This window comes from Ailuropoda melanoleuca, chromosome 15, assembly GCF_002007445.2.
Source record: "Ailuropoda melanoleuca isolate Jingjing chromosome 15, ASM200744v2, whole genome shotgun sequence".
NCBI classification, from domain to species: domain Eukaryota; kingdom Metazoa; phylum Chordata; class Mammalia; order Carnivora; family Ursidae; genus Ailuropoda; species Ailuropoda melanoleuca.
The window spans coordinates 79964271-79986435 of NC_048232.1; the positions used below are offsets into that span (position 1 = coordinate 79964271).

At 49.5% G+C, this 22165-nt stretch overlaps 1 long non-coding RNA gene across 3 annotated transcripts; it reads left to right on the forward strand.

Moving 5' to 3' along the window:
* The first annotated feature begins 13 nt into the window (after positions 1 to 13).
* Positions 14 to 20491, forward strand: LOC117796334. 3 transcript variants are annotated; one of them, XR_004620735.1, is made up of 4 exons: positions 14 to 215; positions 1430 to 1575; positions 15435 to 15590; positions 16461 to 20491. It is a non-coding gene; the product is annotated as an uncharacterized LOC117796334 (long non-coding RNA). The 3 variants fall into 3 exon arrangements; XR_004620736.1 differs by having other exon boundaries at positions 16464 to 20491; XR_004620734.1 differs by having other exon boundaries at positions 16496 to 20491.
* Positions 20492 to 22165: the final 1674 nt, after the last annotated feature.

Here is a 22165-nt window from a genome sequence, read left to right on the forward strand (position 1 = left end):
TACGTCACGGGCACATCCGGCGACGCCCCCAGAGGGCGTCCCGAACATTTGAAACGTGGCGGCGGTGCCCTGGAAGCTGGAGGCCCGGGAGTGGTGATGCCCTTCTGTGTCCCGTAGCGCTTCGCGGACGCTTCGGCCCCTCTGTATCGCAGAGTGACCGGGGCTCCGGCCTTCTCTGGTCAATCGTCTGGCTCGGGTCTCACAGCTGGCGGCAGGTCGAGGGTCCGGGGCAGAGGTTCTGGTTACCATCCCTCCCCATCCTTCCACCCCCGCCCCGCCCCTCCTTTTAGTTTCGGAAACTTGAGTCCGAGAGGGCTAGGGTATCCTGAGTAGCTCCGGTCGCTGGTGTAGGGGTAGCCGCCAGGATTCAAACCATACTTCCACGGTACTCAAACTGTCGTACGACGAAGATTTCTGGAGCGCTAATGTGTAGGATGGAAACTCCGGGTCTCACTTCCACTGATTGCTACTCAGCTATGTTTAAGCTAGAGGCCCGGAATCTGCTTGTTAGTTAGCAATTGTCATTCTGATGTGGCGACTCGGGAACCACTTTGCTACAAAGCACAACAGTGCTGTCCTTTCCGCAACTATTGGCCTCTGGAATTTGTCCTGAAATCTTATTCAGGGATTTCAAAACATTGAAAGAATCTGAGGATGTGTTTTTATTTACACTTCAGGTCCTTTTCTATCTGGTCTGCTAGGATTCCTCATCAGTCTCCCAGCGTGACTCCTTTATTGGAAAATAAATCTATTAGATCTGATAGCTGCCGGGCTTTGCCACTTGCTAGCTGTGTAGGCTTCACATCTCTGGGCCGCAGTTTCCTTACCTGTAAATTGGAGATGATAAATAATAATTGGGTACTGTGAGCTTAAAAATAAATTAATGTGAAAATAGTAATTCCACTTACCAGTTGTGTGTACTTGGACAGGTTATTTGATCTCTGTCAAGCTGCTTACTCATCTGTGAAATGAAAATGTTAATACGGGGGCGCCTGAATAGCTCTGTCCCTTAGGCATCTGCCTTCGGCTCAGGTGGTGATCTCAGGCTCCTGGGACTGAGCCTAGGGGTCTCCTTGCTCAGTGGGGAATCTGCTTCTCCCTCTCCCTCTGCAACCCTCCCTGCTTGTGCCGTCTGTCAAATACGTAAATAGAATCTTTATTTAAAAAAAAAGTTAATAGGTGCATTTGTTTCCGTAAATTTTCTCCCAACCTCCTCATGTTCCGAGTTTTCCTAATTTTTGGTGATGGCACCCAGTTAATGGTGTAGTCATCATCAATCAATAGTTTCTGTTCCCTTTTCCACCACATTTTCACATCAATCCTTTACCCAATGTTCTTTTATGTACTTTCAAAATACCTTTAAAAAAAAAAAAAGACTTTATTTATTTATTTATTTATTTATTTATTTATTTATTTATTTATTTATCAGGGGGAGAGAGAGAGAGAGCCAGGGGAGCAGCAGGCAGAGCAAGAAGCAGATTCCATGAAGAGCAAGTAGCCTGATGGGACTTGATCCCAGGACTCTGGATCATGACCTGAGCCGAAGGCAGACGCTTAACTGACTGAGCTACCCAGGTATCCCAATTTTCAAAATACATCTTGAATGCTTTCCCTCACTGTATCCAGCCTCCTACTTGGATTCCCAGTGTCCAGTCTTGCTTCTCTAGGATTCCTTCTCCAGTGGTACCCAAAGCAATCTGTTCACAGTTTCCTAGAAGCTTCATATTATGTGCTTAGAGTGAAACATGAATGTCTTCCTATGGCCTGTCTGGCCCCCGGCTATCTTTCAACTTTCTATCCTCTCCCCCCCACTTTCTAAAATTTATTTGAGAGAGCGAGAGAGAGCAAGCACAGCAGGGGTGGGGGCAGAGGGAGAGAGAGAGAATCTCAGGCAGACTCTCCACTGATTGTGGAGCCCCCACACAGGGCTCGATCTCACGACCATGAGATCGTGACCTGAGCTGAAACCAAGAGTCTCAGACACTTAACCAACTGCACAACCCCGGCACCCCTATATCCTGCCTTTGTCTACTCACTGTGCTGTAGCTACCATGATCTTTTTTCTATGCCTTACGTATATCAACTTCATATCTAGCTCAGCAGGGCCTCTGTACTTGCTGTGCCTTCTGCATGGAATGTTCTTTCCCAGACGTAACCGTGGCTGGCTTGGTCTCATCATTTACGCCTCTGTTCCAAGAGTTATCTCCTCCATGAGATCTCTGCCATTCCTTTTTTTTTTTTTTTTTTTAAGATTTTTATTTATTTATTTGACAGAGAGACAGCCAGCGAGAGAGGGAACACAAGCAGGGGGAGTGGGAGAGGAAGAAGCAGGCTCATAGTGGAGGAGCCTGACGTGGGGCTGGATCCCAGGATCCCAGGATCACGCCCTGAGCCGAAGGCAGACGCTTAAGGACTGGGCCACCCAGGCGCCCCATCTGACTGCCATTCCTACAAAGGCTGCTCCTCCCTGCATCCCTCCTCTCCCCCTTACTCTGCTTCATTTTCTTCATAGTTCTCATCACACTCTGAAATATTTTTCTGTTTCCTTATTTATGTTCTGCCTCTGCCTCTAGAATATAAACTCTCTAAGAGTAGAGGCTTTGTCTGTCTCACCTAGAGCAGTGCCAGTAATACATATTTATTGAATTGTTGAATGAAGGCAGAGGGGTTTTAAGAGAATTGAATGAGAAAATAAATTTAGCACATTACCCTGGGCACATACATAAGCCCTTGATTAATGTTAGTGTAATTAAGATCAATATTAATTGTAATATATTCTAAAATGTAAGGGAAGACGTATTTTTGCTCAGTTGCTTAAATCATGTCTTTCTTTCTTTTTTTTTTTTTTTGCTGTGGGTTCACAGGCCATCTGCTGCCGTCTCTCCCTTGTGTCAAGAGTTTAATCATCTTTCCCATATTTTGGCCCAGACGTCTCCCCAGATGGAGAAGGATTTGGAGTGTCCTGTCTTATTCTCAGTAGTGGGTCTCTGGCCTTAGGTGGGAGATCTTGCATTCATTCCTCCTCTCAACCGACACCCCTGCTGCCTCTCTCTCTGTCTGTCCCACTGCCCACATGCAGCTGGGATGACCCTCCTTCACATTAAATCAGAGCGGGCCTGCCCTCCTGTCTTCCCCTCTCGAAACGGTTTAGTAGCTTAGCCTGGGGAGAAAATCCCGCACTCTGTTCTCTGGCCTGCAGCTTGCGAAATGGCAGCCTCTCGCTGGCAGCGTTCTCTTTCTGGGTCATACCCATGTTCCTTACTGCCCGGAGACCTCTTTACCCGCGGTCCTCTGCTACCCAGAATGCACCTCTCCTAGATGTTCACGCACTCGTGTCTTCATCAGTCATTTCCTGACCACCCCTCCGAGGAGCCTGGCGCTGTGCTCGTTTACTTTCTCTCTCCCATGGGCCTGGCACTCCTCCGGGGACTTACAGGAGCTCGTTTAATTCTCACCACAGCTGTGTGAGGTCGAGCCTACCAGTCTTCCCATTTTCCAGATGGAGATACGGAGCAGTGCTCTAGGCTGAACAGTGCATAGAGAAATGGGAGGTTTCGAACTCAGGCCACCACCTGGCTTCTTTTGCCTCTGCGTTGGTGTTTTACTGGATGACTAACGTTTATCTCGTAAAAAAGTAATTGTTTGGTTTTTTTTGTTTCATGAGAAATGGAAAACTCACGAGAGGTGGGATTTTTTTCTTTTTAATCTGACAAGGATTTTATTTATTTATTTTCTTAATAATTTTTATTTTGTTATATTAGTCACCATACAGTACATCCCCAGTTTTTGATGTAAAGTTCCATGATTCATTATTTGCATATAACACCCAGCGCACCCTGCAATACGTGCCTTTCTTAATACCCATCACCGGCCTATCCCATTCCCCCATCCCCCTCCCCTCTGAAGCCCTCAGTTTGTTTCCCAGAGTCCACAGTCTCTCATGGTTCATTCCCTCTTCTGTTTACCCCCCCTTCATTCTTCCCTTCCTTCTACCGATCTTCCTACTTCTTATGTTCCATAAATGAGAGAAATCATATGATAATTGTCTTTCTCTGCTTGACTTATTTCACTTAGCATAATCTCCTCCAGTCCCGTCCATGTTGCTGCAAATGTTGTGTAATCATTATTTCTGATGGCTGAGTAATATTCCATTGTATGTATGGACCACAGCTTCTTAATCCAGTCATCTGTTGAAGGGCATCTCGGCTCCTTCCACAATTTAGCTATTGTGGACAATGCTGCTATGAACATTGGGGTGCGTATGGCCCTTCTCTTCACTCTGTGTATCTTTGGGGTAAATACCCAGTAGTGCAATTGCTGGATCATAGGGTAGCTCAATTTTGAACTTTTTAAGGGACCAAGAGGTGGATCTGGGTGTTTCGTTTGCTGCTGTATCCCCAGCACCTAGAATCACCACACAGTTGGTGCTTGGAAAATGTCTGTTGGCCCACGAGTGACCTCTGTGGACAGGTGCTTTCCTCTGTGTGTCCGCAGCACTTGGTGGAGTGCTCTGTTGCTGTGCTGACCACATATGTGTCTCTGGTCCCAGTGTCCCCCACCTCTGGTACTCCAGACCCTGCGTTCCTCTGCCATGTGGCTGCATTGTTTCATGAGGAGGCCTCAGGGCCCAGCACAGGGCCTGGCACACGGAACGTGCACAGGGAGTGCTTAATGAATCCAGGACCTCTGGATCCTGCTTTCAGAGGCTGTAAAATAAAACCTTGAACATTCTTGCCAGAAAAATGTAGGTTTGAAAGCAGATCCCCATTTCTCAAAAGGTTTCCACGGCATCTTCCCTCTTTAGAGAGGCATAGACACTGCCTTTGGGCAATTGAGTGACTAATTGTGTTATTAGCAACAATGGCTGACGGTAGCATCACAATTTGTAAGTGACAAGGTCCGTAATTTTATCTCAGGCTCATGACTACCATATTTTAATACAAACTTTACATTTGGTAGAATGAGGCTCAGAGAAGTACATTCACTAACACAAGGTCACACAGGCAGTGAGAGGCAAAGCTGGGATTTTATTTCCTCATTCCACAGACATTCCTGGGGCACCTTCCATGTGCCTGGTATAGGCTAGATGTGGGATGCAGCAGGGAGCAAAGTGGGTGAGGGTCTTGCTCTCAAGAGGGTACTTTTTTTTTTTTTTTTACGGGGCCAGCAGCAGTTTATTGTAGAGTGGAGGTAGTGGGTGGGGAGAATTGGAGGTACAGAGGTAAATAATATAGGAAGATTTGCATGATTTTATGAATCCCTCCTCTTCTCCCACCAACATCCAATTGCTTAAAGAATGCACAGCATAAACTGGTAACCTAACAGGAAGTAAAGTGTCATTTTTTTTAAATGATTTTTTATTATATTATGTTAGTCACCATACAGTACATCCCCGGTTTCTGATGTAAAGTTCGATGATTCATTAGTTGCGTATAACACCCAGTGCACCATGCAATACGTGCCCTCCTTACTACCCATCACCGGTCTATCCCATTCCCCCACCCCCCTCCCCTCTGAGGCCCTCAGTTTGTTTCTCATAGTCCATAGTCTCTCATGTTTCATTCCCCCTTCTGATTACCCTCCCTTTATCCCTTTCTTCCCCTACTGATCATCCTAGTTCTTATGTTCCATAGATGAGAGAAATCATATGATAATTGTCTTTCTCTGCTTGACTTATTTCACTTAGCATTATCTCCTCCAGTGCCGTCCATGTTGCAGCAAATGTTGAGAATTCGTTCTTTCTGATAGCTGAGTAATATTCCATTGTATATATGGACCACAACTTCTTAATCCAGTCATCTGTTGAAGGGCATCTCGGCTCCTTCCACGATTTAGCTATTGTGGACAAGGCTGCTATGAACATTGGGGTGCATATGGCCCTTCTCTTCACTCCGTCTGTATCTTTGGGGTAAACACCCAGTAGTGCAATGGCTGGATCATAGGGTAGCTCAATTTTTAACTTTTTAAGGGACCTCCACACTGTTTTCCAGAGTGGCTGTACCAACTCGCATTCCCACCAACAGTGTAGGAGGGATCCCTCAAGAGGGTACTTTTAAGTGGGGGAAGGTTGACACTGGGCAGGTGTAGGGAGATGTGACAAGTAGGTAACGATGCTCTGTGTTAGAGAATCGTCTAGGGTGCCGCACTTGTAAGAGCAGGGTTCAGGGAGGCCCCTCTGGGGAAGTGACATTGGAGCAGAGACTGGAGGGTAAGAGGGAGTGAGCAGGGAAGAGCCTGGAGAACTGCTTACATCTGCTTGGATGTGCCCAGCACTGGGGAGCTCACTCTCTGACGCCACTCTACCCTCTATGGACTTCTTTTTGGTTAACATTTCCAGTTCCTTTGTCTATTTCTTGGTGTCACCGCGAGCGCCACTTGGGTCTCATTTCCCCCAAGCTTTGCACTTTGTCGGAATTCTAACCAAATGGCCACTTCTGGAATTCCTCTTCTCCCCTCCTCTGGGATCTCTGATTCCTGCTTGGTTTCTCCGCTCCTTTTTGGGGACTTCTTAACTTCCTTCTCTACACCCTCCCCCCTTCACATGAACACATTCTCTCTCCTTTCATCTCTGTGGAGCCTGCTCATGCCAGGGTGAATGAGCTCCTTCTCAGCTGCTTCTTTGGGCATCTTCATTGAGCTGGACTGGCACGCATTCTTTCCAGTGCCTGCATTCTGCCATTCCTTCTTCTTCAGGGCCTCCCCAAAAGCTTCTGTCTCTGCTTGGAAGGCATCTCTGTTCTTTGATGGGTTTTTAGCTCTTGACGATGTCACTTCTTTGGGGACACCTTCTCTGCTCCCCGTGCTCCCCTTCTGAATGCTTGTGGCAATGGTAATTAAATGAGTGTGTGTACCTATTTGATCCGCATGTCTCTTCAGTCACATAGAGCACCCTGAGAGGGTGGGGATAGGACTTGTATTCCCAGTTGCTAGAACAGTGCTTAACATAGAATAGTTGACCAATTAGGATTGGTTGACTAAGTCCCTGGATTAGAGGATCAAAATTGGTCTGCGATCCTTCATTCAATGGGTAGCACTAAGAGCCACCCCGGTGCAGCAGGACCCTGTGTATATAATGATTGATAGTGAGATTCTTGTCTTCCAGCAGCTCCCGGTCTAGCCGAGTCAGTGACTGCCAAGCAATTTCTAAACTGAAAAAGGGAGAGCCCTAGGTGACTGCCAGGCCCCCCAATATACATCCCCTCGTGTCATGTCTAGAAGTGAGAGGCACCATCGTTCCTGTTTTCTGACAGCCCCTTGTGCTCTTCTGGCTTGGCCTGGCCCTGCCAGATAGGCACAGGCATTTTCTAATAGGAGTTTCCAATACCTTCAAAAGGGAAGCAGCATTTTTGAGCGCTTACTCTACGTCAGGCAATGTGTTTGTGCTTTATATCATTAATCATCTCTTTGATTCTTTCTGAGAGTTCTCTGAGACAGGCATCAACCCTCCCATTAGTGTGGGTGGGGAGAAGGAGGCTCAGGCCAGTTGGGCCTTTGGCCCAGTGAGCAACAGCTGAGCCAGGATTTGAGGGCAATTTTGTGGATTCAAAATCTCCCATTCCTTACAGGGTGGTGGGGAAGGCCTTTCCTGAGGTTTGGAAGGTTCTCTCTCACGCCCCTCCTCTGTCTCTTGCCTCTGCTGTCTCTAATTTATTCAGACCCTTCCTATCCTGAATATCAGTGGCAGCTCCAGAATTTCCCCACTGGAAGGGCTCAGTGACAGGAATCTGAAGGTGAAAAGGGGGAGCCCTGGGCTTGTCTTGAAGCAGCTTTTGCATAGCAGATGCCCTGTTTTCACTAAGGCCCATTCATTGAGGGAAGGCACTCGCACTTGCGAGGGGGTTGCTCCTGAAGACATCCAGACAGAACAAGATGGGGAGACGGGGAAGGGACAAGAAAGCAAGCAAGCATCTGTTCCTTGAAGGCTGCCTACACGTGAGGCATCTCATGTATTTAGATTTTTCTAGACTGTGAGGCGAAGAGTTGTCAGGATCTGTGGTGTGCTCGAGAACTTGACCATATAATTTACTATCCGTATTGGGGCCCTTTTGGGAGACAAAAGGGTCATTATCAAACTTTATACCAGATGGGGTACCTGGGTGGCTCAGTGGGTTAAGTGTCTGCCTTCAGCTCAGGTCATGATCCCAGGGTCCTGGGATCGAGTCCCACTTTGGGCTCTCTGCTCGGCGGGGAGCCTGCTTCTCCTCCCTCTGCCCCTCTCCTCCACCCCCCCCATGTTCCCTCTCTCTCAAATGAATAAATAAAATCTTTAAAAAAAAAACCTGAAAAAAAATTATACCAGACAAAAGGCATAAATTGGGATGGTTCCAGGCAAACCGGGAGTTTATACCCTAAGCAGGAGGGAGATAAAATTGCCCTCTGTTCTGGTTATCTACTGCTATGTAACATCCCTCCAAAATGTGACAACTTAAAAGAACAATAATCCTTTTAGCATCTCTGTTGGTTTCTGCGAGTCAAGAATTTGTGAAGGGATTGCCTGGTGCTAGCCCAGGGTCTCCCAGGCTGTGGGTGGAGCTGGAGTAGCTGGGGGCTGGCTAGAACCTTCTCTTTCTGTCTCCTTTAGTCTCAGGGTCTCACCATGTGGCGAGTCCACACAGAGAGCTGGGCTTTCTCACAACGTGGTGGCCTCAGGGCAGTCAGACTACTTACACGGGGGCTGAAAATTTCCAGAGCTAGTATTCTGGCTAATGAGCTGGCAGCTGCATGGCCTTCTACCACCTAGTCTCAGATGCCAGGCAGCATCGGCTCCACCCCTTCTGTTGCTTACCAGTGAGTCACAGGCCTGTCCAGAAGCAAGGCACAAGGTTCTGGAAGAGCATGTGGAATGAGAGATATTGTCGGGACCATCTTAGGAGCTTAGAATCTGCCACAGATGTAAACTTGCCTTTTCTTTTTGTAAGATTTATTTATTTAAGAGAGAGAGAGAGAGCGAGAGAGAGCGCTCATTGAGGAGGGGCAGAGGGAGAGGGAGAGAGAGAATCCCAAGCAGACTCCACACTGAGTGCATACCCCAACATGGGGCTCGATCCCATGACCCTGAGATCACCACCTGAGCTGAAACCAAGAGTTGGACACTCAACTGACTGCGCCCCCAGACGCCCCAAACTGGCCTTTTCTGAGAGTCACTGGTTGGTTGTCAGCAACTGTGTGACTGAAGAGTTTCTGGGGGAGTCTGGCTGGGAGGAGGCCCAGCATAAGGTTCCGGTTTACCAAGGAAAGCTGCTCAGGGGGAGTGGAGAAGTAACTGGAAACATAGAAAGGGAGAGTCACAGAGCCAGGGGCTGGCTTTGTCTGGGGAGCGGGTTCTTGGCCACACTGGCTGCAGCAGCATCCCGATTTTCCTGGGCGAGGCTGCCTGCCCCCCCCCAAGCTGCCTCTGCTGAGAAGTGCTTCTTCTTCGGAATAATACCGTTCCTTGTTCTGCCTCCCTCCCGCCCAGCGGCCCTGGGAGACCCTGGGTCCTCACGGAGCTTTCACTGTGGGTGGTAGATGCCGGTCAGGCTAACAAAAGCACCCTGTCCTGTTCATGGTTGTATGTCCTGTGCTCTCCATTAATAGACGGATCATCCGTTTATACAGCGGCCTCACGAGATTGGTTAAAGGGAGTCGGCCCCTGCCTTGTGTGCAGATAGACCCTAAACTGTTTGGATGGATTCACCCACGTCTCCTGGTGGTGATCCGTCAGCGTGGCCAGTGACCTGCACCTCCTTGTGTGCCTTCCATGAACCTCCACAGGACTTATCGACCCATTTTCTAGATGAGAAAATAGAGGTGCAGTGAGGAGACGTGTCTTACCCAAGGTCAGCCAGCTGGTAGTGGTGCAATTGGAATGGTAAGCCAGCTGTGCCCGAAACCAAAGCTGGCACTCAGACACAATCCCCAAATCCAAAAAAGCCCTAACAACCAAAAGCTTTCTCATGAGGTTGGGACAAGTGCTTGTTGGCAAACCTGATATCAGCTGGACAGGATGTTATTTATAACCTTTATCTTATCCCACCTAGTATGATACTTTATACATTTTGTTGCATAAAAATTAAAGGGTTTATGGAGTACCCTTAGTACCCTTATGTCCCAGAGCTTGCTGGGCATAGTCCCTAATATATGGTAGGCTCTCCATATGCATTTATGAATGCAAAGAGCTCCAGGTTAATCAAACACATTGAGTCCCAAGGGTTTCCGATGAGGAATTGGGGACCTGTACGGACCTTTTCTGTCTCAGTGACGACACAGAGACCACTGCCCCATTTTACAGATGAGAAAGACTGAGGGTGGGGACCGTAGTGCCCCAGGCTGACTCCTTAGAACCACAGCATTTTATCATCTGTTGGAGGGGGTGCTGGGAGGAAGGGAAGCCTTTGAGTCACCAACTCACCCCAGCTTCCGAAGAGCCTTGTTGCCCCAGCAAATGTTTAAAAATAGAAAACCTAGAGGGATTAAAGCCCCAGAGAACGCTTCAAGTCCCCCAGAAGAAAGGGAGGCTTGCTGTTTGTTCTGATGGTCTGCATTCAAATTTATTTTTTTATCTCAGCTGGATGTACACTCACCCGTCACAGGATCAGCTCTCAGAATAGAGAGCTACCTGTTGAATTATCCACCCCACTTCCTGCCTCATGTGGGCATCTCTCCAAGTGCTGAGCCATCCGCTTCTCTGCCGGGGCCTGAGATATATCAGGATTTGCAGGCCTGGTGACAGGAGACAAAATAGACTCCCATTTCCTTTGGAACCATTTAGCTGGTTTAGGGACTGCTTGATTGTTTCAATGGGATGAGCAATAACCAGGCCTCTCCTTGGCTCCTTTTCTCCTCCCCATACTTGCTGTTCTGTTGGAAGCTGGGATGTGGTGTCCTGGGACAAAGGTAAACACTGATCTTGGCTCAGTCTGGCTGTTGAATTAATAGGTGCCCCTCTCGGAACCTCAGGCCCACTTTCTGCAGCAGAGACGTTGCTCTCTTTGTCCATTCGTGCTACCCGCGCTGGCTCCTGGTGGCCTTAGGACTAGAAATTGTGCCTGGCAGGTGCCTGGAGAGACTTGTTGGGGCCATGTGACTGCAGGGGCTATTGAAGGAGGTCTCCTAGGGCAATATGGTATCATGGCAATGAAAACAGCCATCCATGGAGACAGACTTCCTGAATTTGTATCTATGACCTTGGGCAGGTCATGCAACCATCTGAGTCTCAGCTTCCTCATCTGTAAAATGGGTGGAATCATAGTAAGTAAGTAGTGAGAATTAAGTCAGATAATATGTAAAGTGTTTAGAGCAGTGCCTGGTGTGCAGTAAACTCTTAATCAATGCCAGTCGGATTAGCATGGGCACCAGAAGCCTGTGGGGCCTTTGACAGGGGCAAGATCTCGTAGCATTTCAAAAGCAATTGTTGGTCACTTGTGGGGATCCAGGCCCCGAGCCGACCACTCAGAGAGGGAACCAGTTATGCTTTTAAGTAGCTCAAAGTCTAGTGGGAAAGCGGGTGTGGCTGATTCAGGGGCTGCAATACCTATAAAGTGCTTAATGAAAGATATTTTGAGTCTACATTTAAAAAGCAGATTTCACATAAAAATCCAGACTTTTGGCTTCTCTTATGATCTAGCAACACCGGGTTGGCTTTCATGCATGATGGTAAGAGCCTGGAGCTGTGTAGGTACTGCTGTCCAGGTTGGGGTCTTTCTACTTTGCCCCACTCCCCACTCTTCCCTATTGCATCCTACCTGCCCATCTTCATGTTCGTGTGTGCCTGCTGCCTGGGCTTTTGGGAATTTGCAGGTAAATTACAATGCAATGCTGTGAGTGCACTGGGAATACAACAAGGGGTAATAACTTAGCTGTGGGCAGCCAGGAAAAACTTCCCAAGGGAGGCCATATCCCAGCTGCTTCTCTATAATACGTGTGAATGCTGCTGACCACCCTTGTCTTTCTGGCTCAAGGATGTGCACAGAGGACACCAAGTCCTCTGAGCTGGCAGGGATCTCTGCCGTAAAGCCGCCAAGGCTCAATGGCTTGTGTGATCACACAGCCAGCCAATGGCACGTCCAGGCTAGAACCAGGACTGCCCACCAGAAGCAGCCGTGGGCCTCGGGAGTCTGCAATTTGTACTCTGGAATCTTGATCCTGTCTCTGCCACTTACTTGCAGTGTGACCGTGGGTAACTCCTTTCATCTCCTTAACCTCGGTTTCCTTGCCTATAGAGTGGGGCTAAGGATTCTGACTCAAGGGAGGATTCTAGACCTGTATGGGGCATCACGACTGTTGTGAAATAGCCACTTTCTTCCAACAGATTTGGCACATCTGTTCGGCAGACACCTTGAAGGGGACCTGTCCCCTGCCTGCCTTTGCCACACCTACTCCTTTGCATGTGGGAGCATGCACGGCCTTTTTCCAGGCATGGACCCAGGAAGGGAATATTTGGCATTCTCTGACCTTGACCATGAACAGGACCCTGGATGCAGAGCACCAGGGCTCCCCTCTGTCAGGAGGCTCCAAGGTCAAAGGAGATGCTGAGATAGGGATGAGAATGAAGCCAACTTCCCTGGGAAAAGAGGAGAAACGTCAACAATTACTTTGTTTTCTTCAGTACCTACCACTGCATGTCAGGGGCTCCATTCATTCATTCATTCATTCATTTATTTATGTATATATTTATTTATTTGAGAGAGAGCAAGCATGAGCAGGGGAGAGGGGCAGAGGGAGAGGGAGAGGAAGAGAATCTCAAGCCGACTTCCTGCCAAGCATTGAGCCCAACATGGGGCTCGATCTCATGACCTTGAGATCATGACCTGAGCAGAAATTAAGAGTTGGACACTTAACTGACTAAGCTGTTCAGGCACCCCTATTTATTTTTTATCTTTTATTTTTTTTTTAAGTAGGCTCTATGCCCAATGTGGGCCTTGGAGTCATAGCCCTGAGCTTGAGAGTTGCGTGTTCTACTGACTGAGCCAGCCAGGCACCCCCAGGGGCTATCTTTAAATCCCTGTTCAGTGACTTAAATTATTGAGACAACATAGCATTGTGGCTGACTACCTCGATTTGGGGGTTCCACTCTCCCGAGTTCCATTATTGACTTTCTTCCTTATTAGTTGAGTGTGACTTTGGACAAAATTTTAAACTTCTCTAAACCTCAATGCCTTCATCTGAAAAATGGGCTTCTTAAAAGTACCTATTTTGTAGGGCTTTGTGGGAATTAAGTGAAATTATATGGTGAAGAGCTTAGCATAGTGAGAAGCTCAATAAAGGCCAGATATTACTGTTATTGGAAATAGTCATAAAAACCCCCCATCATGTGTGTACAGCATTTTACCATTTGTGAACTGGTTATGCTTTTCTTATCCCATTTGACCTTTACCACTCTTTGAGGTGACCAGTGCAGGGATTGTGACCTCATTGTACAGATGAGAATACTGGAGCCCGGAGAGGGCAGCAGTCTGCTCAGGGTCACACAGTTTGTGAATGGTAGAGCCAGTTTAAGTCGTCTTGGATGAAGGATGCGCAGTGTTGTTTATAGGCCCAGGCCAGACCAGCTGCACATGCAGTTGGACTGCTCCTTGGCCACTCTGGTTCTTCTAAAGACCCGTTTATGGAGACATAATCCGGGGTATTGTTTCAAACCCTTGTTGTACCTATATTTATACTCTGTGCCTATACCACCTCTGGGGGCGGGGCAAAGAAACTTCTCCTTGCGCTGTGGTGTCAGACTGACTACTCCTTGCTTCTGTCCTAGAACCACCTCTGTGGGGTTTCCAGCAGCCCCCTCCCAGCCTGATCCGGTTACCAGAAGGCTCATGTGTTCTGAGTTCCAGCCACAGGGTGGCGCTGCTCCCCAAGCCACGAAAAGTCCAGCCCTTCCTCAGGACTGCTTTTCAGGGGCTCAAGTATGAATTAAACACCTGCTATGCACAAGTCACCATGGTCACTGAGGAGAGGGCTTCAGTTATTGTTATATAAGGATATATGAACAACAATAACAACAAAACCGATAACGCCAAAACATAAATTACCTGGTTCTGTTTGCTAAATAATCCTGATGTATCAGATGAGGAGAATCTTTCCACCCACATCTGAGGAGGAAACTGAGGCTCAGAGAAGTGCCAGGGCTTGAGTAAAGGCACAGAGTCTAGTGACACATGGTGGGCACTCAATGAATCAGAGGTGGTAGATTGAATGGGGGAGACCAGGCAAGTCCTCCATTGCCAGGATCTGTCTGTGAGGACAGGGGCTGCGTATTTGCCCCTCTGGCCCCACCCCTCCCTGTCCCACTTGCGGAGGGCTTCAGCATGCGTCTGTGGCAGGGAGAGAAGAGGCAGGTGGCCTCCCTCAGGCCACTCGGCCTCCCCGAAGCTGCAGGGCCCAACAGCGTGCCAGCTGCAGCTTCCAGGCCAGGCCTGGAGGCTCTCCTGATGCACTCGGGCTGCGAGGTGCAGCGTCTGGGTTGGAGCCCTGTGAAGAGCCCGCAGAGAGAGGTCACTGCTTTCACCACGACGCATGGGCAGGGTGTGAGTGACTCACCATAATTTGTGCCCCGAAGGCTGCCAGGTGGCTGAGTGGTTGGGAATGATTCTTTCATTCATTCACTCATTTATTCATTTAACAAACCCTCCCTAAGAGCCCACTACGTGCTAAACACGAGGGACACAGGAAAAACACAGCCCCCATCCTCCTGGGACTTTCAGAGCAGTGGGCAAGACAGAGGGCAAATAGTGAACAATACAGTGTGGTAGGTGTTGCTTGGAGGTCTGTTCTAAGTTCATGGGGGTGAGTGAGTCTGCTGGGGCAGGGGAGCAGGCTGCCCAGAGGATGGAGCCTTTGGCAGGATCTTGAAGGATGAGACACATTCGCGTATTAACCAGGCAAAAGGAGCCTGCAGGTGGAGGGAAAGGAGAGTCAGGGACGATGCTGTGTGTACAGAAGCAAGAGCTGTCAAAGGTCATCGTGCATTTGGGGATGGAGAGGAGGTGCTGCTGGATAGATAGCGGGGCAGCCGCAGAAGGGCCTCGAAAGCTGTCCCGAGGACAGTGAATTGTGTCTCATAGATGGAAGAAGACATTTCAAGACTTTTAATCATCATGCCGGGAGCCATGCTAAGCTCTAGATCCAGAGTTGAGCACTGTGGTTCTTGCCATCAGAGAGCTCAGAATGTCATGGAGAACATGGACAAAGAGAAGACCCTCCTCACCCTTACTGAGCGCTGGCGATTTGCCATGCGTGGTGCTAACGGCTTTCTGAGTGTTGGCTTGTTACCCACCGTACAAGGCGGGTACTGTTATCATCCCCATTCTTCAGATGAGTGACCTGAGGCTTGATATGCTTCAGCAAGTTGTCCGAGGTCATGGAACTGGTAATGGTGGAGTCAGGACTTACCTTTTTAACTTTGCCTTTTTGCTTTTTAACGGTCACCTTTACTAAAGTTAATTCATCAATTTTTATAGATTTTTCGTGCACATGGTACAAAATTCAGAAAGTGCCCAGTGAAGGTGCTCTTGCTTACAACCCTGCTTCCAGCCCTTCCTCCTCAGAGGTGACCACTCTTAGCAGTATCTGGTGCTTTCTTTTAGAGATGTTCCATCCAGACTTAAGCCCAAAAGGTAAGACAAGACATGTGTATGGTAATCACACAGCTGGGCTTTGGGAGCAGCCTGTCAGGGATTGAATGCTGACTTTTTAGGGTGATCTTGAAGAGTGTTGCCACTAAATTATGGTTTGAGCAAGAGGCAGGAAGTCTTGGAGGGAGGGGGGGATGTGGCAGGGGACGTGTGTGTGAGGGCAGAGGGCTGGACTTGGGACAGGGATGGAGGCGAGGGAATGAGGACCCGTGGGGCCCAGAGAGGGACTGGGTGGGGGCCAGATTGCGAAGAGGGACGTGTATCACCATGAAGGCAGCTGGTTAGCAGGGCTGGAGGTGCGCTGAGATGGAGACGGGTGACAGTCCCTCGTGCTGACTCCCGGACCAGTTCCAGCTCATCCGGGGCACACCAGCGCTGAGCCGCTGGTTCTGGGCTGACAGCAAGGTCATGGACTCAGGGGTCCAGCCTGAGTGGCCAGCGGGGAGGTCCCTCCCTGAGCTTCAAGGCCAGTTAGCGCTTCACAGAGGCTCATCACCCCGTCATTCCTCACCGTGGAGGTAAAGGCAGGGTGGTGGGGAGCAGAAGGGCTTGAGAGAGGCCCTGGGCTGGACTGGGCTGGGGGCACGGGATCCTTCTCTGGATGTTTCCAGGCTGCATCTGAACAGGCATTCACAGCTGCAGAGCTCTCCTGGGGAGGGTGGGAGCCTCTATGTAGATACACTAGTACGTGTTAGATCATGTAATAATATAATATAATGCATGTAATAGTGTGTGTGTGTATAGATATATATATATATATCTATACACACACATATATATATATATGTATATATGTTATTTTGTTTGACTGTCACCTCCTCCTGTGTTGACGCCAGTTTTCAAAATAATAAGCAGGTTCTCTGGTGTCCTCCCCTCTCCCTGCCAAGATGGTCTCATCTCCAGCCGCTGGGAGCCCCTTCAAGTTGGATGCTGAGCCTTGTGACCCAGCCTGCGTCATCTTTGATAACTTCCTGGCTTTCTGGAAGAACAAAATGTTCTGGACTCATCTTGTACTTTTCCTTCCCAAGTCCTGGAATCCACCATCTCTCTGAGGAGCCCTGGGTCCCTTCCACGAGAAGTGCCATTGGGAGGCCACAGCCTGGGTTGGGGAGATGGAGGGAAGCAGCAAGCTCTGGGTGAGGAGCCCATAGCCTGGCAGCCCCCTCCACCTCCCCTGGCGGTGGGGCATTAGAGGTCCGGTCAAGTCCTCCCAGACTCACCTGAGGCCGAGAACAAAGATATGGGAAATATTCATGCTCTGTACCCCTGGGCTGCGATGGCGCAGTGGGAGCACGTGGACCTGGATTCAAGCCCCAGCTCTGCTGCTGTGTGTCCGAGTGACTATGGGCACGTGACTTACCCTCTCTGAGCCTCGGGAGCCTCATCTGTGAGATGGGGTTAATAGTACTCACCTTGTGTTAGCGTGAGGATGACATGAGACAACACACTTAGATTTCTGACCTATCTCACTTACAGCAGGTGCTTGCTCAGTGAGTGTGAATTCCCTTCTGATCCCTCCTTGACCATGTGACTTCAGCATCCCCGGAGGCTGGGACTGGATTATTGGATGGTTTCGGACAGGAGAATGGAGGTGGCTAGGGAAGAGGAAGAAATTGGGAAATAGATGTTTGTGGACAAATCAATGGGAGCTGGGGGTGTGGTTAATTCAAAACAGGGACGATGATTTTAATGGTCAGATCTGTCCAACAAAGGAAGGTTCTGTTTGCTTGGGAAAGGGGGAGGGCCTCCTATTGCTAGAAGTATGTAAGTAGAGGCAGAGGGACCATTGCCACAGGTAGGTTTTTGTGAAGATTCCCACACTGGCCGGGAGGTTGATTCATTCACTCAGCAAACTTTTGGAATCCTCCTGGTCCTTGCCCAGCCCTATGATGGGACAGGGGATGCCAAGGTGACTGGGATACCATTTCTGGCCCAGGGAGCACCCAGTCCAGGGAAGGAACTGATCTCCAAGGTCCCTTCTACTCTGCGCTTCTGTGCTTTTTAGGGTCCAAGCCTTGGAGGGAGTTGGCTGAAGGTTTTCAGCGTGCGCCTTTTGGTATTGATTACCCGGAGCTGGAGCTGGAGCTGGCTGGGGAGCCGCAGGAGGAGGACGCTGCAGTGTTATTAGTGCGGAGGACACGCTGTAATCTGTCAGTGTCACCCTGGTCGCAGCTGGTGGGGGACACAGCCCGCTGTTAACTCCTCCCTTCCCAGCAGCCACTGAGCATATAACTTGTATCGCACCCTCCCCAGCACCTCTATCTGCCCCTATACGAGGGAGAATTTCTTTTTCTATTTCTCCCTGGCATGAGCCCTCCGTCCCTGTCATACTGATTTATTCAGTGTTTCCCACCTCTGTACCTTCAGTTACCAGATTTCCCTACCAGCTACAGTCACTAAATCCACTCCCATCCATCCAACCATCCATCCATCCATCCATCCATCCATCCATCCATCCATCCATCATCTTAGCACCTAAAAATCCACCCATTTTCCCATTTATCCAACCAACTATTCATCTAAATATCCATCCAATCATCCATCTATCCACCCATCCGTCCAGCTAACAACTGTCCACCTATCCGTCTATCCATCTGTCTCCCCACTCACCCTCCATCCGTTCAGCCTTACAATTCAGTTCAGGCCAATTCAATTCAACCCAACTAAGTTCAATTCCATTCATCTCTACTCACTTGATAAGATTATGAGGCCTTGCCACGTGCCAAGCAGGTGATAAGTGAGTCATGTCTGTTGTTAACAAGCCCATGAGATGAATCCTCTTCACCTTTCATGGCCAGCTTTGAGCCTTCCCTCTTTTAGCCCTTTGCCAGTGTGTTAGAAGCAGTTGACTCTAAAGGACAGTCCTATGGGGAAAAAAAAGTTTAGCCTGGTTCTCAAAACCTCCATAGGTCAGAACTAAGATGAGGAGAGAAGCAGAGAGTCTCTGGGAGACGGGAGGGAGGTGAGTGTGAGGTAAGCCAATGGGACAGGGATTTTGGTTCTCTAGAGGGAGGCGCTTCTGTTCAGCGGTGGGCAGTCTAGCAGGACTGAATGGGTATGCACTGGGTGATGAAGATAGGGGAACAAGTTAGAGACCAGTGTTAGAGAAGTAGGGGTAGGATGGGAGTTAGAATAGGGGAACCAACAGACTGCTTGGCTTACTGTCCCAGCTCCACCATATTCCTGCTGCGTGACTTTGGTCCTCTATCTTAACCTCTTCCATCCCCATTTCCTCATTTGTAAAATGGGGCTAATAAATTGGATCTATCTCACAGTGTTGCTGTTAGCATTAAAATGGAAAGTGTTTAATGCCCGGCACAAAGGGAAAGCCGACTAGATTCTAGCCATGATTATGATGACTCTTCGTTGAGCCCCACCTACATCCAGGCACTGTGCTAGGCGCTTTCACGTTCAAGGTCTCCTGGGGGCATCCTGGTTGCTTATCCTACACAGGGATTATCAAACCCATTTTGCAGGTGAGGAGATGGAGGCTCCGGGAGGCTGTCTCTGGCTTACATCACACAGCTGGGGAAGGGTCAAGCTGGGCTGCAAATACAGGCCTTTCTAACTCTCCTGCCCACCTGCCCTCTTCTGCTGTTTTCAGAGGATGGCTGCCCGGAGATACAAGGATGCTGAAACTTCCATCTTGGTTCTGTCTGGGCTGCTTTCTTGGACTTCTCAACTTTTAGCCTGGAGTTGTTAATTATCGTTTCATGTGTGTTTTCTCTCTCCTTCAGAGAGCTTGAGGTTGAGAAACAGTTTTTCTTCTCTGTAGCAACCGAAGCGTTGACTTTGACAATGAAAGCTACAGAACTTGTGATATTTCCCTTCTTGCGTGGCTTGCCAGGAACCTTGTGCTTTTTGTCATATTGCTTCTTTTTCCTTTCCAGGGTGCTTGGATGTAGGAAAGGGACATACCTTACTTATATCTGTCTCCTTACAGTGTCTAGCCCTGGCTCGGTGAATTTTGCATAGAAAGCTCTGTGGTGATTTTCCCTGTCGTGTGTGGGTCAGGGGCTCTCCTTGCACTTAGAATAAAATCCAAAGTCCTGCCCTGTGAGGACTCACCCCTGCCCACCTCTTCCTACTCATCTCATGTCACTTGTCCCTCGTTTATCAGGGATAATCACCTGGGTCATCTTTTATGTCTACTCACAGGCCCAATTCTTTTCTGCCTCATGGAAAAGGAGCTTTGCACCTGCTGTTCCCTACTCCCAGAACCTTCCCTCCTCTCCCATTCCCTGTGTTTGCCCGGCTCACCCTCCTTACTCTGCAAATTTCAGACGAAAGTATCGGTGAGAGCCTCTACGGACAGCTCTATCTAAAGGGGTTGCGGTATCTAACCTTCAAAGGCGGTGCCTGATGGCTCCTCCCCTCTCAGCTGCACTGGCTGCTGATCCCAGCAGGAGGTGGACTCAGTTTCTCCACCCCCTGGACCTGGCCTGGGGTTTGCTTTGACCCACAGAATGTAGCAGAGGTGACTTGCTGGGATTTCTGAGGCTAGGCCCTTGGAAGATGAGCAGCCTCTAATTTCTGCTGCTTGGACCCCAGCTGCCATGCTGAGAGAGGCCCAAGACACATAGAGGGGCCACCGGGGGCAGAAATGAGGGGTTCGGGTCTAGAACATCCCCGAGCTCCCAGCCAGCAGTCTGCGTCGACTATGGCACGTGGGTGAGCCCCTGTGGTGGTTCCAGCCCAGTCAGGCCCTCAGATGACCACACCTGCTCCCCTTCTGCCCCTGTCATCATCCTGGGGTGCAGAAGAACCATGGGATTGGGAGGGATAAGAAAATAGTTATTATAGGGGCGCCTGGGTGGCATAGCAGTTAAGCGTCTGCCTTCAGCTCAGGGCGTGATCCCGGCGTTATGGGATCGAGCCCCTGGGCATCAGGCTCCTCCGCTATGAGCCTGCTTCTTCCTCTCCCACTCCCCCTGCTTGTGTTCCCTCTCTCGCTGGCTGTCTCTATCTCTGTCGAATAAATAAATAAAATCTTTAAAAAAAAAAAAAAGAAAACAGTTATTATAGTTTTAAGCCACTAAGTTTCAGATGACTGAAGGTGAGGTCAACCCCTGTCATTTTTTTAAATCATTGCCCCAGTACATGTACTACGTGTCTCTCATGAAATTTGTGATTATAGGATTATTTGATTCTTAACTTGCTAATTTTCCTGTTTCCCTTCTGGAACACGACTTAGAGGAGGCTGGGACTGTCTGTCTTCATCACCACCGTCACCCCCACCCCCCAGCACTGAGCACAGAACAGCACGTCATGGGAGCTGAATGAATGAATGAATGAATGAATGAATGAATGAATGAATGAACGAATGAGTGAATGAAAAGCACCAGAGTGGTCCTGTTCTGTCCCTGAGCATCAGGCAGGGGCAGCACCAGGAAGGAGGTGCACAGATGAGTCTGTGGGTGCACAGATTTAGTGTGCAGCGGAAGAGGCACAGTGGGTGGGTGTGCACATCCTTGCTGAAGGACCACCTGCTCTGGGCACCCCGCGCCCTGGATGAGCTCCCACTCCTCTCCACACCCTGGCACAGCTTGATCCGCTTTCTCGCCAATCCTCTGTTTCCCCGTTCATGGCCCTGCTTCCTGTAGGAAAGCTCATATCCTTGTCATGTCTGTACTTTGGAGCCAAGATCAAGGACTGGGAGAGGGGACGTGGTCAATAAAAGCTGCCAGACTGAACGAATATGTTTGTGTGAGTGGGTCTAACTCCAGAAGTGTGTGTGTATGTGTGCGCGCGCACGTGTGTGCATAAAAATATGTACACGAACACACACACAGGCACACACACTGGGGGGAGGAATGGAGGTATCTTGAAGGCGCGCACAAGTGAACCTGTATGTACACACCTATCTAGGGACTTATGCAATGGTGTGTGGTGAATGTTTTGTTAATCAGCTCTTCAGGTAAAGAAAAGGCCCTGGTTTATAGCGTTTGCCCCTTTCTGTGGCGTGCACACTTCCTCCGTGGCTGTTTTCGAGGTGCCAGTGTGGCACTGTGGACCCAGCTGTGGGGTGCGCAGGGCTGGCTCACGTGAGCCTGTAGGAGGCAGCCCCAGCACACCGCTGGATTGGCGCCTGGGCCGGCCAGTGGCGGGGAAGGCAGCAGGTCAGGTTCCTCCGGGCTGGGAGAAGTCTCAGCCAGCTGGCCCAGAGACGCTTCTGTCCAGAGCCTGTGCACCAGGGCAGCAGGCGGCTGTCGGCCAGCAGCCAGCTTTTGCAGCGATTGGCTTGGAAGGCAGTCCAAACCGATGCTCCTTGTTAGGCAGGGCTAGACACTCACCAAGATAGCCGCCTTCCTTCCCGGGGCCCCCACCCCTCCTGCAGACGCTTCCAGAGCTTTTCAGCATTTGGTGAGGTCAGCACTGCTGCGAGGTGGGAACTCTAAGCCTGGAGCATGGAGGAAAGAGGAAGGAGAAGAAGGGGTGCCTGGGGACTGGGGAGGTCAGGAGGCTGGGGCCTGGAGCCTGTTTGAAGCCAGTTCTCTGTGCATGTGAGGACAGTTGCTTGTGCACTCTGGACTCCTGCCCTGCCTTTTTGCACAAAG